Source organism: Stomoxys calcitrans, chromosome 1, assembly GCF_963082655.1.
Source record: "Stomoxys calcitrans chromosome 1, idStoCalc2.1, whole genome shotgun sequence".
Classification (NCBI taxonomy): domain Eukaryota; kingdom Metazoa; phylum Arthropoda; class Insecta; order Diptera; family Muscidae; genus Stomoxys; species Stomoxys calcitrans.
The window spans coordinates 144,667,043-144,680,460 of record NC_081552.1 but is presented as its reverse complement, the minus strand read 5'-3'; the positions used below and the strand labels follow the sequence as shown (position 1 = coordinate 144,680,460).

At 41.5% G+C, this 13,418-nt stretch overlaps 1 protein-coding gene across 2 annotated transcripts in view; it reads right to left on the bottom strand.

Annotated features, from left to right (window-relative positions):
• LOC106095038 (FMRFamide receptor) overlaps positions 1-13,418 on the bottom strand; it is a 327,581-nt gene that overhangs the window by 282,079 nt on the left and 32,084 nt on the right. The gene's annotated exons all lie outside the window — the stretch shown is intronic.

The window sequence follows — 13,418 nt, the reverse complement described above, 5'->3', positions numbered from 1 at the left end:
GCACTCTAAAGGCTCAAGAAGTCAAGACCCGAGATCGGTTTATATGGAAGCTATATCAAAACACAGACCGATTTGAACCATACTTGGCAAAGTTGTTGGATATCATAACAAAACACGTCGTGCAAAATTTCATTCCAATCGGATAAGAACTGCGCACTCTAGAGGCTCAAGAAGTCAAGACCCAAGATCGGCAGCTACATCAAAACATGGACCGATATGGCCCATTTACAATACCAACTGACCTACACTAATAAGAAGTATTTGTGCAAAATTTCAAGCGGCTAGCTTTACCCCTTCGAAAGTTAGCGTGCTTTCGACAGACAGACGGACAGACAGACGGACGGACATGGCTAGATCGACATAAAATGTCACGACGATCAAGAATATATATACTTTATAGGGTCTCAGACGAATATTTCGGGTAGTTACAATCAGAATGACGAAATTAGTATACCCCCCATCCTATGGTGGAGGGTATAATAATTGCTATGCTATTGGAGCTGCATCAAGTTATGGTCCGATTCGGGCCATAATCAAATAAAATGTTGGAGACCATAGTAGAAGTCATTGTGTACAATTTCAGCCAATACAGATAAGAATTGCGTCGTAGTACAAACTTTCAGCCAAATCGGATATTAACTGCGCCCCCTAGAGGCTCAAGAAGTCGAGTTCCCAGATCTGTTTAATGTCAGCTATATGAGGTTATGGACCGAGACCATAGTAGGTTAGGTTAGGTTGAAAAGAGGGTGTAGATATTAATTCGCCCCATGCCACTATGGACATACACCTAAGCCAGTAATCGGCTTGTTGTGCGCTCTAAAAACTATAAAGTAACCTCTGAAAAAAAATTTAAGATAGAAATTCCGTGCTACTTACAAAATCCTTAATTGTTTTCAATGCCACTCCCCTAAGTTGGCTCATGTCTGATATTGTGTCTCCACCCAAGTACCGGTATCTGTTGGACGCGAAAGCCGGCAATGAAAAAGGAAATACTCCAACGTCTTGTCATCTTCCCCGCATGCCCTACACATGCTGTCACTTGCCGCACCGATTCTACATAAGTGAGCACGTAGTCCTATGTGTCCCGTTGTGATACCAATAGCTATACTGACCTCCTTCTTCCTCCCTTTCAGTAATAGCCTCGTCTTCTCGCGATCTGGATCCCCCATAGGATTTTGCCGTCCTACCGACCGTTTCGCTGTTCCACAATGTTAAATGCGCATTCGTCGCCTACTCCCTTAACTCGGACTGCATCGACCCGAAAGGCTTCGGGTTAACCGAGTTTATTGACGGCAGTCCTCTGGCCTTCACCGCCAAATCGTCTGCCCTTTCATTTCCCTACTCCATTATGGCCCGGCACCCAAACGATGCGGATTTTCCGTATTATGGTCAAGCAGTCTAAAACAGATGTCAGTCCCTTGGTTTTCAATGTAAACCCCCAGTCCCACTCTGTCCTCTAGCTTTGATCCATCCATGTAACATGATCTTCCAGATGGCGATACTAGGGTTCCGTCAATCAAAGACTGTGCCGCTGGCAGCAGTGCCTCTGACTCGACTTCAAGGTTCATCTCAGGTATCCGATCGGAAACCTCTCCACTTCCATCTAGGTTTCCTATCGTCTTCTCGATTATACCGCGATGGTATGAGCTGCTCCCATCCACAATCCATTCTCCCATCACCTTAAGTCTCATAGCCGTAGTGGCTGCCTCACACTTAATCTGTTTGTTAATGGGCCGGATATCTAGAATAGTCTCCAGTGCCCTAGTGGGCGTGGTCCTCATCGCTCCGCCTATGCCAAGCCGACATGTTCCCTACTACTGAGGCGTAAGTAAGTATAGGTCTAATCACGCTCTAAGGACCGGGTCCACCCGATAATGGTCTAAGGATTGGATCAGTGTGTCGGTCCGCACATTGTTAAAAGCCCACTCGATATCAATGCATGCCGCCAACGTGTACGTTTTGGCATAGAACGATTCTTCTATTTTATGCACAACCTCGTGCAGGGCTGTATCCACCAACATTCTCTTGACATAAGCATGCTGTTTATATTTGAGCAGTTCGCTGGATGTCATACTCTTTATCATGGTGTCCACAATACGTTCCATGATTTTGAGTAGAAAGGACGTAAGGCTTATGGGTTTGTAGGCCTTTGGTGTCGCGTAACTTGCCTTGCCGGGCTTAGGTATAAACACCACCCTTGCCTCCTTTCAGAGTATATGAATGTGCTAGGCACGCTGTGAAAATTTTGGCCAGACGAGGGCCAGATAGTGTGCCTCTTTCTGTAATAACGCCGGAAATATTCCATCAGGTCCGGGTGACTTAAATGGTCTGAAGCTCATCAAGGATTCCTTCACTAATAATTCCGTTATTACAAACCTTCGATCAACGTCATTATTCCAAGATTCTGGTGCCTCCGTGAGTCCCGTCGTATCCTGTGGAAAGTGGGTTTTCATCAAAAGCCTCAACATGTCCTTCCTCCGTTGTCTCTGCTCTCACTCCCATATCGTCTACTTAAGTTTCAGTTTGGACATGGGTTTTTGAGAGAAACTCTTTTATCTTGGCAGCGTCATTAACTCTATCGACCTGTTCGCAGAAAAGCTTCCAGGAGGCACGTTTTGCCGCTCTGGTAATCTTATTGTATTCCTTGAGCCGTGTGTAATACACATCCCAATAAAATTCCGCCTTTTTACGACATGCTCTGTTAAAAAGTCTGCGGACCTCTTTCCCAATATTGCGAATCTCGCCGGTCATCCAGGGTTTTTCTTGGGCTGATTTCCTCTCCCGAAGAGGAAAACTATCTTTGAACGATCCCACCAGTGCAGTCGTAATCCAGTTGACATTCTCGTCAATCTCTTCTATGCTTGGACAATCTAAACAATCATGCCCAAGTCTTCTTCTGAGTAGCCTTCCGAATTTTGACCAGTTGGTCTTCAACTTATTCCGGGACCTTATCGGATTCGGCGCTGGCCGTGTTATTCTAAACCTAATGTAGCGATGGTCAGAGAAAGAGTGTTCCATGGAGACCCTCCAATCCTGAACCTCATCGATCATATTTTTGGAACATATCGTCACATCGAATACCTCCTCCCTAATCCTATTAACAAAGGTAGCGGTGTTACCAATATTAAGTGTTATTAGGTCGTTAGTATTCAAGAACTCTGCCAGGGCTTGTCCCCGCTTATTAGTGTTGGTGCTACCACACGAAATGTGGTGAGAGTTCGCATCGCACCCTATTAGTACCTCGTTTCCTTTCTGTTTTGTTTTCCTCGCCTGCCGTTGCAGTTCCGATGTGGATGGCGGTGTCGGAGAGTCGAAAGGCAGATAAAGTGATGCAAGGTATGCTCCACTGTCTCACCATTGTTGCATCCAACGTTGACAACTCTGGGGAAATTATATAATTCAACTTTTTATGACAAATAACGCAGGTCCTCGGCCGAGTACCAGTGATAGCATAGAATAATTGGTAGTTGATATGGTTTAGTTCAGAGACTTTGTTCCGGGTCGTCCATGGCTCCTGAATTGAGGCAATATGAATCTTGCCCTTGCTGATTTTCTCCATCAGAGCGTGTGTAGCAGTCTCGCTCCGGTGGAGGTTTATCTGGATTACCTCAATCATTGGTCCTCCAGTAAATGGGCATCTTGGGAGTAGGTGATGATCTCATCGTCTGCTCCCTGTTCTTTAGACTGCATTGACTTTCCTGTCACTGCACTGCCTGATGTCATCGTTTTAGGTTCATCGCCTAGTCTAGTCTTCCGACTTTTATAAAGTCGGTAATGGTTCCATCGTCGGGTCCCTGTTCGTTAAGCTTTATTGGGTTTCCATTCCTTGTTCTGCCTGGTGTTTTAATACTATGATCTTTGCCAATCTTAGCCTTCCAAATCTTAAAAAAATGGGCTTCTTGGGAGTAAGTGTTGGTACCATCATCGGCTCCCTGTTCGTTGCGTTGCATTGAGTCTCCTGTAGCTGGGCTCCCTGATGTTTCAATATTAGGATCTTTACCTATCCCATTATTCCGAACCTTTAAGTCGGTGGTGGGTTCGTCGTTGGGTTCCTGTTTGTTAGGGTGTGTTGGTTCTCTCGCCATTCCACTGCCTGATATTTTAGTATTAGGATCATTGCTTCTCCTAGTCTTTCCAATATTAAGAGATGCCGTGATTGTCTCGTTGTCGGCCCCCTGTTTGTTGGGCGGTGTTGAGTCAGCTGCCAGTGCACGGCCTGCTGTCGCAGAATGAAAATTTCTGCCTATCCTAGTCCTCCCAATCTTGAAAAAGACAGCTTTGCTACCGTAGTGCGCCATGCCTTTAGTCTTAGCCAAACTCGTCACGGAGACTTGACTCCTTCTCCTCCCTGTGGAAGACCACCTACTTCTGCCCAAGAATCCCAACATGCGTTCCGTCGCTAATTAACTGCCCCATCCCTTGATGAAGACCGTAGCCTTTGTGAGCTGGGGGAAATCCACCTTTCTCACAAGGTCGAGTTTGCGCCCTCCCAGGGAGCGTGAATACCTCTGACTAGCTGTTTGACGGTATCAATACATTCCGCCGACGCAAAACGCAGCGTAAAGCTATCCCCTCTCAACTCGCAGCTCATCATTTGTATGGGTGGACTCTCTACAGAGTTCCACACATGTTCAAAAATCCGATCGTTAACCAGATCCTCCACTTGGGACCGATGATCTGGTGGAATCCTACTGGATGCACAACAGATATTGATGACTGTGTAAGTCAGCTTTTCTCTGTTGTGCTTCCTTGCCACTCTGGCGTAAGAGGGCGGCTCCTTACCATTCTCAGCGACCATCTTCCCCTTCCGTTATGACTGTGGCCTTTTGGAAGTCACAGTCCTCCATGAAGACTCAGTGGCCTTGCGCGCTTCCTTGATTCCTGTTCCAACTTTGTCCACCTCCGCAGGACACAGACTCTGGAGACTCCATTGCGGGATGGCCGGCTTGGTTTTCCCGGAGTACTTGAAAGAGGGGGGCTCTTTTTCTTCTTCAGTATATTAGCAGTGTTATGCTCTATGGGAGCTGTATAAGGCTATAGACCGACTCAGACCATATTTGACACGTATGTTGAAGGTCATGGGAGAAGCCGTAGTACAAACTTTCAGCCAAATCGACCGACTTCAACCATACTTAGCACAGATGTTCGAAGTCATAACGAAATATGTCATGCAAAATTTAAGAAAATATGATCGAGACCAGCCCCAATAAGATATAACTATGGATATAGTAGTGGAGTTATAATAAAATAGGATGATTGTTATATCCTTGGTGATGGGTATCCAAAGTTCGGCACGGCCAAGTTTTTACTTGTTTTTATACTCTCCACCATAGGATAGGGGGATTACTAATTTCGTCATTCTGTTTGTAACTCCTCGAAATATTTGTCTAAGACATCATAAAGTCTATATATTCTTGATCGTCATGACATTTTAAGTCGATCTAGCCATGTTCGTCCGTCCGTCTGTATGTCTGTCTGTCTATCTGTCCGTCCGTCCGCCAGTCCGTCTGTCGAAATCACGCTAACTTTCGAAGGAGTAAAGCCATCCGTTTGAAATTTCGCACAAATATTTTTTATTAGTGTAGTTCGGTTGGGATTGTAAATGGGCTATATCGGTCCATGTTTTGTAATAGCTGCCATATAAACCGATCTTGAATCTTGACTTCTTGAGCCACTGGAGGGCGCAATTCTTATCCGATTTGGCTGAAATTTCGCATGAGTTATTTTGTTATGACTTCCAACAACTATGCTAAGTATGGTTCAAATCCATCCATAACATGATAAAGCTGTCATTTAAATCGATCTGGGATCTTGATTTCTTGAGCCTCCAGAGGGCGTAATTATCCTATTTGGCTGAAATTTTTATACCCTCCACCATAAGTTGGGGGATATACTAATTTCGTCATTCTGTTTGTAACTACTCGAAATATCCCACTGACAACCCATAAAGTATATATATTCTTGATCGTCGTGACATTTTATGTCGATCTAGCCATGTCCGTCCGTCTGTCCATCCGTCCGTCCGTCCGTCTGTCTGTCGAAAGCACGCTAACTTCCGAAGGAGTAGAGCTAGCCGCTTGAAATTTTGCACAAATACTTCTTATTAGTGTAGGTCGGTTGGTATTGTAAATGGGCCATATCGGTCCATGTTTTGATATAGCTGCCATATAAACCGATCTTGGGTCTTGACTTCTTGAGCCTCTAGAGTGCGCAATTCTTATCCGATCACAATGAAATTTTGCACGACGTGTTTTGTTATGATATCCAACAACTGTGCCAAGTATGGTTCAAATCGGTCCATAACCTGATATAGCTGCCATATAAACCGATCTTGGGTCTTGACTTCTTGAGCCTCTAGAGGGCGCAATTCTTATCCGATTGGATTGGAATTTCGCACGACGTGTTTTGTTATGATACCCAACAACTGTGCCAAGTATGGTTTAAATCGGTCCATAACCTGATATAGCTGCCATATAAACCGATCTTGGGTCTTGACTTCTTGAGCCTCTAGAGGGCACAATTCTTATCCGATTTGAATGAATTTTTGCACGATGTATTTCGTTATGATATCCAACAACTGTGCCAAGTATGGTTGAAATCGGTCTATAACCTGATATAGCTGTCATATAAACAGATCTGGGGATTTGACTTCTTGAGCTTCTAGAGGGCGCAATTCCTATCCGATTTGGCTGAAATTTTGCATGACGTATTTTATTTTTACTTTCAACAACTGTGTCAAATAAGGTTCACATCGGTTCATAACCTGATATAGCTGCCATATAAACCGATCTGGGATCTTGACTTCTTGACCCCTAGAGGTCGCAATTATTATCCGATATGCCTGAAATTTTGTACCATGGATCCTCTCATGACCACCAACAAACGTGTTTGTTATGGTCTGAATCGGTCTATAGCCCGATACAGATCCCATATAAATCGTTCTCTCTATTTTACTTCGTGAGCCCCAATGGGCGCAATTTTATACGAATTGGCTGAAATTTTACACAGGTGTCCAACATATTATTTAATTGTGGTCCGAACCGGACCATATCTTGATATCGTTTTAATAGCAGAGCAACTCTTTTCTTATATCCTTTTTTGCCTAAGAAGAGATGCCGGGAAAAGAACTCGACTAATGCGATCCATGGTGGAGGGTATATAAGATTCGGCCCGGCCGAACTTAGCAAGCTTTTACTTGTTGTACAACTGCTTCTCTCATGACCTTCAACATACGTGTCAAATATGGTCCGAATCGGTCTATACCCTGATACAGCTCCTAAATATACCGATCTCACTATTTTACTTCTTGAGCCCCTAAAGTAGGCAATTCCTACTCGAATTGTCTGTAATTTTACACAATGACTTCTACTATTATCTCCAACATTTAGTTCAATTATGGTCCGAATCGGACCATAACTTGATATAGCTCCAATATTATCGCAATTCTTTTTTTATCCTTTGCCTAAAAAAAGAGATATCGTTAGAGGGTATATAAGATTCGGCCTGGCCGAACTATTGCTTATTGCGCTATGAATATTAAAGTTAGCGCTAAGGTATATTTGCAAAAACTGGCAAATCATTTGTATAAATGCTGAACAAAAGCAAGTAACGAATAGAACCTTGAGGAACACCATGACGTGTTGCTAAGACTTTCGATTCGTTGCGATAAACTGATTGGGTTTTGTTAAATAGGTAGGACGCTATGAGCCTTTCGTCTTTAAAATCTAAGAATAATATCATGTTACTATCTATTCGAGATCTTAGTTCTTCGACTACAATCTCTTGTAGATCTGAAATCAGATTGTCGCTCTGTGAGTAAATCGTTTACGTTAAGATATTCGTTGATTTGGCCGTACTTGATATTCTCAAATAATTTTCACAAATACGTTAGTATGGCAATTGGTCGTAAATCCTAGAAAAAATTTAGTTTTTGGAGATCTGGATGTATTTCGAAACTGCACAAAATGTTGTGGTTTTAATATGTAGCTGTCGCCGAAAATGCTACATTTTACCTACATCCTTTTCAGCGAATTTTATTCTCTTTGTAGGTGCTGTTTAGGTTCAATGTTTTCAATATTTTGTATATAAATTGGTTTACAAAATAAGGTCTTGCAAAATAGTAAGAAAAACGCAACGTAATGTCGGCATAGAAGAAAATTACCATAGAAGCTTCAAGTTTAAAATCGACCAGAAATTCTGCAAGAGTTTGATGTTTAAAGCGCAGCTCAAATAGTCTACAAGTATAACCGTGCTATTTTCGGCTTGGCCGAATCTTATATACCCTCCACCCTGGATCGCATTTGTCAAGCTCTTTGCCTGTTATTTCTTTAAAGGCAAACAGAGGACAATGGATAAAAATTGGTACGCTATTGGACCTATATCAGGATATGGATCGATTCGGGCCTTACTGAGTTGGTTGATGTTGGAGACCATAGTTGAAATCATTGTGCATAATTGCATCCAAATCAGATAAGAATTGCGTCATATAGGGGCTCAAAAATCAAAATAGGGAGACCGATTTATATGGTTGCTATATCAGGTTATAGACCGATTTAGACCATACCTGACGTAGCTGTTGGAAATCAAAACTGAGCACTACATTCAAAATTTCAGCCAAATCGGATTATATCCGAAATCGACAGCTTTATCAGGTTTTCAGCCGATTTAGACCAAACTTGACACTGTTGTTGAAATTTATACCAAAACATGTGCCAAATTTCAGCCAAATTCGATAAGAATTTTGCCCTCTAGAAGCTTAAGAAGTCTAATCGGGAGGTTTTTACGCAGTTACATCAGGTTATGAACCGATTTGAACCATACTTATCACAATTGTTGAATGTGATGCAAAAACACGACGTGAAATTTCAGCCAAATTGGATAAGAATTGCGCCCTCTAGAAGCTCAAGAATTGAAGAGCCAAGGTCGGTTTATATGGCAGCGATATCAAAACATAAACCGATTTGGCCCATTTACAATCCCAACCGACCTACACTAAAAGGACGTATTTGTGCACAATTTCAAGCGGCTAGCTTTACTCCTTCAAAAGTTAGCGTGATTTCGACAGACAGACGGGCGGACGGACATGGCTATTTGTGCAATATTTTAAGCGCCTAGCTTTACTCCCTTGAAAGTTAGCATGCTTTCGACAGCCAGACGGACGGACGGATATGCCTAGATCAACTTAAAATGTCCTAACGGTCAAGAATATAAATACTTTATGGGGTCTTAGACGCATATTTCGAGATGTTACAAACGGAATGACGAAATTATTATACCCCTATCCTATGGAGGAGGGTATAAAAATGGCGTACAGCGTTCATCCAAGGATATGTGGCTTAGAAGCTACTTAACATGCAATTCATTCATATATCCCCCAATTTTTATTTCACATTAGCGGTTAAACTTAGCATAGTCAATGCTATTCTACATTACTTTCCAAGACGTAGGAAAAAAATTTAGGAAAAGAACAAACTTTCTTACTTTGGAAGTACGTAAAATGCTGTTCTTTTAGAATAACTTCCAATTTATTTTGTTTTTTTTTTTTTTTTTTTTTTTTTAATACCCAAAAGTAGATTGGTTACAACGTTATTAAAGATGTGTATACAATATTATAGGATATTGCAAAGCACGATTTTTATAAACTGCGGATATAGTCCATCCATTCCTATCGCATTGGATTTTATAGCTTTTAAATTGCTTAATATCTCGTCGTTAGTAATACATGGAAAGATAAAACAATGTTCTTAAATATTTAATATTTACTTCCATAAAATTTATTTGATATTCAATGCACCCCAGGTTATAAATGATATCCCACAGTATTTCATCAATTAATTGCAAACAGCTGATTATGTTAAGGGAAAACAGCTGTTTCATTGACAAAAAAAAAATGTTAGTGGCCTAGTCAGTTCTTTCAAACATTTTTATACCTCCTACCAAGGATGGGGGTATACTTATCTCGTCATTCCGTTTGTAACTCTTTGAAATATTCGTCTAAGACCACACAAAGTATATATATTCTTCATCGTTATGACATTTTAAGTCGATCTAGCCTTATGCGTCCGTCTGTCTGTTTTAGCACAAATACTTCTTATTTGTGTAGGTCGGTTGGGATTGTAAATGGCCCTTATCGGTCTGTGTTTTAATATAGCTGCCATATAAACCGATCTTGAATCTTGACTTCTTGAGCCACTAGAGGGCGCAATTCTTATCCGATTTGGCTGAAATTTCGCATGAAGTGTTTTGTTATGACTTCTAACATGGCATGGTTGAAATCGATCCATAACCTGATATAAATAGCTGTCATTTAAACCGTTCTTCAATCTTGACAACTTTAGCCACTAAAGGCCGCAATTCTTATCCGATTTTGTCCTAATTGGACCAAAAATTGAAATAGCTCCAATAGCATAGCAATTATTTTCTTTTATCCTTTGTTTGCTTAAAAAGGTATATGGGAAAAAAAAACTCGACAGTTGCGATCCACGGTGGAGGGTATATAAGATTCGGTCCGGCTGAACTTAGCACGCTTTTACCTGTTTCTTTAAATTTAGATACAAAAAACCATGTCAGAAATATACACATAAGTAGAGTAATATCAAAAAATTCGAGCGAGCTCAGTTACATTTCGATATATATACCAATGGATGGAGCAGGTACCTTCTGTGCATTTCTAAAAAGCATATTTCTAAAAAAATGTCTAAAGTTATCAACACAAGTAACAGGCAATCATGAAAAATATCATACATTTTTAAGCAGATTTTACTTACTTACTTAAACATAAGTTTTTGTTTGCTGATTTATATTTCCTAAAACAGCAGTAATGTCTGCTTTTCCATTTTCAGCAGACAAAAACTGCTGTTTTAGCAAAGATTTTTGCTGTTTTAAACAACAAATTTGGTTGAGTGTATGTGTCCCGTTATGATACTGATCTCCTTCTTACTTCCTTTCAGTAATAGCCTCGTCCTCTCACAATCCGGATCACCCCATAGGCCGTTCTTCCTCTCGCATTCCGTGAAGTGGTGTTGTGTATGACCGAATAATGATCAAGCAGTCTAAAACAGATCTCAGTCCCTGGACTCTCAATGTAGACTCCCAGGCCCACTCTGTCCTCTATAATCAACCACATTTGTTTTTAGGCATTTGTTTAAGAAATTTTGTTGGAAGAGGTTATTTGAATTTGTGGAATATTACCGTAAGACGCTACCTGATTCATCCATTGTTATTGAGAAAAGACCATGGCACGTATACATTCAGTGGTGATTATAAACATCGCCTGAGACACGCATTTACATTTGTATTTTATGTTTTTTTTATACCCTCCACCATAAGATGGGGGGTATACTAATTTCGTCATTCTGATTGTAACTACTCGAAATATTCGTCTGAGACCCCATAAAGTATATATATTCTTGATCGTCGTGAAATTTTATGTCGATCTAGCCATGTCCGTCCGTCTGTCCGTCCGTCCGTCCGTCCGTCCGTCCGTCCGTCTGTCTGTCGAAAGCACGCTAACTTCCGAAGGAGTAAAGCTAGCCGCTTGAAATTTTGCACAAATACTTTTTATTAGCGTAGGTCGGTTGGTATTGTAAATGGACTATATCGGTCCATGTTTTGATATAGCTGCCATATAAACCGATCTGGTGTCTTGACTTCTTGAGCCTCTAGAGTGCGCAATTCTTATCCGAATGGGACGAAATTTTGCACGACGTGTTTTGTTATGACATCCAACAACTGTGCCAAGTATGGTTCAAATCGGTCCATAACCTGATATAGCTGCCATATAAACCGATCTTGGGTCTTGACTTCTTGAGCCTCTAGAGTGCGCAATTCTAATTCGATTGGAATGAAATTTTGCACGACGTGTTTTGTTACGATATCCAACAACTGTGCCAAGTATGGTTCAAATCGGTCCATAACCTTATATAGCTGTCATATAAACCTATCTTGGGTCTTGACTTCTTGAGTCTCTAGAGGGCGCAATTCTTATCCAATTTAAATGAATTTTGGCACGTAGTATTTTGTTATGATATCCAACAACTGTGCCAAATATGGTTCAAATCGGTTCATAACCTGATATAGCTGCCATATAAACCGATCTGGGATCTTGACTTCTTGAGCCTCTAGAGGTCGCAATTATTATCCGATTTGCCTGAAATTTTGCACGACGGATTCTCTCATTACCATTAACATACGTGTTTATTATGGTCTGAATCGGTTTATAGTCTGATATAGCTCCCATATAAATCGATCTCTCTATTTTATTTCTTGAGCCCACAAAGGGCGCAATTCTTATTCGAATTGGCTGACATTTTACACAGGTCTCCAACATATAATTTAATTGTGGTCCAAACCGGACCATATCTTAATATCGCTCTAATAGCAGAGCAAATCTTTTCTTATATCCTTTTTTTTTTGCCTAAGAAGAGATGCCGGGAAAAGAACTCGACATATGCTATCCATGGTGGAGGGTATATAAGATTCGGCCCGGCCGAACTTAGCACGCTTTTACTTGTTTATTCTAACATCCCCTTCATGATTAAGCAGCAATCATTTTTAGCAAACAACAAACTTTTCAGCAGTAAGCCTGCTGGTCTGAAATTTGCAGAATTAGGGTGTAATTCAAGACTGTGCCGCAGGCAGCAGTCCCTCGCACTCGACCTCAAGTGTCGTCTAAAGTATACGATCGATAACCTCTTCTCTTTCTACCAGGTTTCATATGGTCGCCTAGATTATACCGCGATGGTATGAGCGGACCGTCTATACAGTGCCCATCATCTGTGATCCTTCTCAGCACGCTCCTGAAAGTAACACTTCCAATTAAGTTTCCTATCCAAGATCAACATAAGTATTTGACCTTATCAAATATCGAAATCCTTTTTTGGTGCGCCAAATTGGCCCACCTTCGTCTTCCTCGTGAACAGGCATATTTCAGTATTCTCTGGATTAACATTGAGATCTCTGGGTCTACATCATATGCAACACCCTTCTGCATAGGTGGTTCGGATCCATGCCCCTTAGAAGTATTATAACATCGTCTGCATAGCAGACGGGTTAAATCCCTCCTCAGTCAGTATCCGTAATAGATGGTCACACAAAAGAGTGACGATAAAATGCCCTCTGTGGCGTGCGCCACTTTCTTCCTTATACTTATGTCATGGGAGTCGCAATTTATCTACCTGTTCCTTAGCATATGGTTGATCCAGTCTCTCTAAGGACCCGGTCCACCCGGCGCTGGTCTAAGGATTGGATCATTGTGTCGGTCCGCAGATTGTTAAAAGCCCCCTCGATGTCAATGCAATTCGCCAATGTGTACGTTTTGGCATCGAAGGATACTTCTATTTTATGCACAACCTCGTGCTGGGCAGTCTCCACCGTCCTTCCCTTGGCATAGGCATGCTGTTTGTATATGAGCAGTTCGC